The following is a 2,668-nucleotide window of genomic DNA, read 5'->3' as shown; positions in this document are numbered from 1 at the left end:
GGTGGGGGGGGGGGAGGGGGGTGGGAGGGGGAGGGAGCTTTTATTTATTGTGTTCACAGACTCCATCCTTTCAGCATATCCTTTTAAGTTTAGTTCTTTCTTCCAGTTATACTGTGTACTATCAGTTTTGATATAACTATATATATATAAATATAAAATTATATATAAAGGGTTATTTGAAACCAATCCATGGCAACGCTGGTGCTTGATACACTGTGAAGTGAATACAACATTGAACAGTTACAGATCTGGGACGGTCCCTTCTATGAAAGTGCTGAAATTAAGTTAAAATCAGTCTTATGTGAAGTATATTCCAACCCACGTGGGAACTTGACTTTCTCATCTGTCTAACGAGTACTGGACGATAGAAAAATATATATTTTTTAAACAATGTGATCTCAAATTAAAGACTGCTCCAGATAGCCTGCATTTGCGATGGAATAACTGACAAATCACAAGTGGTTTAGTTGGGAGGGCTTTGATCAGTCAAAAGTAACGAAACTAGCTCCAGAATGCCAAGTATTCGTGTAAATTACAGTTACATGTTAACATTGCTGTTCTTACATAAGCATTCATGAAAATATGGTATTCTGTAACTCGAATTCCATCCATTTTCCAGACCTCTACTCATGTCTGAGGTAAATTGATAAATTGTCTCTTAGTTTTAGGATTCAAACTGTGTAACCTGTATTTTTCGTCCATACAAGAAGCAAATCCCTGTCTCCACTTTGCATGTGGCATTTTGTTTAATGGAACTTTGTTTGCCTCACTTCCCCTCTTTTCCCTTACCCTACCCATTCAGTTGTGAGAATTCTTTTTCTTTCTTAAAATCTAGTCTTGTTGTTTTACTGAACAAAGGTTATCAACCAGTACATCCAGTCCCCACATGGAGCTTTTCAGTGTTGGGAGACTTGTCTCAATTCCCTGCTGTGGGAAGGAACTCAGTGGTGAATAAATGGTCGAAGTGCTGGCAGCCAGAGTTGCAGGGAAAGCTCCTACTTCCTGCGAGCCTGTGATCTTTTTCTTCCTCAACATAAAGATAGCTTGAGTAAAACTCTCTTTTAAAAAAGATTCTTTTCACTCTCTCTTTTTTAACACTGTCTTGCAAAAACAAACAAAAAAAGGGGGGGAAAAAAGACCGCTAATATGAATCCACCCCTCCTCATTTTAAAAATGTTCTGTTTTGCTTTGTTTAGATTTAGGGTCTGTCTTCTCTTTGACTCTTACATTCATATCTGCAGAGTTCATAGACCTGAGAGTCATTTCAAGCATGGGAACTTGATGTCACCTTCCTTTATTTGACGGTACTTCTGGGAGGGCAGCAGATTAGTAAATGGAACACCACATTTTGGTGTGAAAAACCTGGTTTGCTTAAGAATAGAAGTAACTTCTGTCTGTGGAGGCAACAAGTAAACAGAAAAATTAACAGCTTGATTTGAGTAGCCAACAGGAAGGCTCCTTTCACATTTACATTAAAACTATTCCTTAGTCACTAATGTACCATCATTTAAATTCTGTTCTCAAAGGTATAGATGATAAAGCAGTGCCATTTGTTGCTGTGGTCCTACACTCAAATGCATGGACAATGTTCCCCCTCTTTTTAAAATACTGCTTTTATCTGGGATGCAAGCTATACTTACCTTTTTAAATACGTTTTTAAAGTATTTATTAATGAACCAAAGGAAATCAGATGCTTTCTATAAGCATCAGGATATAGAATACATAGTGATTTGACTATGAATTTTAAATCCACATTTTAATATTAGTGGGGTATTGCAAAGACATTCCTTCTAAAGTTTTAATATTCCTTTTATTAAGGGTCTCAGGGAGGGTGAATTAGTCAGCCATATTTATTTTCCAGAGGTGTAAGGAATTGCTAAGTTTTTTAATTAACTTTTTAAAAAAATTTAAACGTCACCAAACTCATGTGGGTTGCACTGCTTTTGAAACCAGTAAGTGTTGGTTTGCACTTTGTTCAGAAACACTGTGTACTTTTTCAAAATTAGTTTCATGTAAAGTGATTGGACCCCGAGATTAGTGGGAAAAGCTGGTTCACCAGCTACTCAGAGGCTGCTAATTGATTCATTGCCAATGTCTTGGTTTTTCAGTTTTGCCTCCGTGACAAATTAAAGAATAAATTAAAGAATGGGGAGGGGTGAAGGAAGGGGGAGGATTGCTTTAGAACAGGTGAGAGGATGAAATGGCCATTTTGGTAGAAACTGCGGCACACGGTGGGACTGCTCTCAGCAATCAGATGTTCTTGGGCCCATCCTTTAGCTGCTGTTGTGTAATTCTGTTACAGTAGTGAGGTGGTAGGTACTTTAGGCTTTTAATTTCCGAAATTGATGACGTCCCTCAGGCATGTATTCTGGAAATGGAATTCCTGTAACTTTCTGCATTTGCAGTTTGCCCTACAATTAGTAGGCAGTGTGTAAAAACACTAGTGTAGATGATAAAGATACACATTACAAGAGGACCAGAAATACTCGGTATTCAGCGGCACAGTAAGCAGGTTATAAAAACAAACAAAAGCACAGTGTTACGCTTGCAAGTTTCCATTTGTTTTAATGCCACACGATCCTTCACACTCGTGCGTGTGTGCGCGCACAGAGCTTATGTGACCTGCTCTGCTTGAGTCATGCAGTTCAAAAAATAATAATAGTAATAA

Source organism: Lipotes vexillifer, unplaced genomic scaffold (genome assembly GCF_000442215.2).
Source record: "Lipotes vexillifer unplaced genomic scaffold, Lipotes_vexillifer_v1.1 scaffold1008, whole genome shotgun sequence".
Taxonomy (NCBI): domain Eukaryota; kingdom Metazoa; phylum Chordata; class Mammalia; order Artiodactyla; family Lipotidae; genus Lipotes; species Lipotes vexillifer.
Note: the sequence above shows the minus strand (reverse complement) of the source record.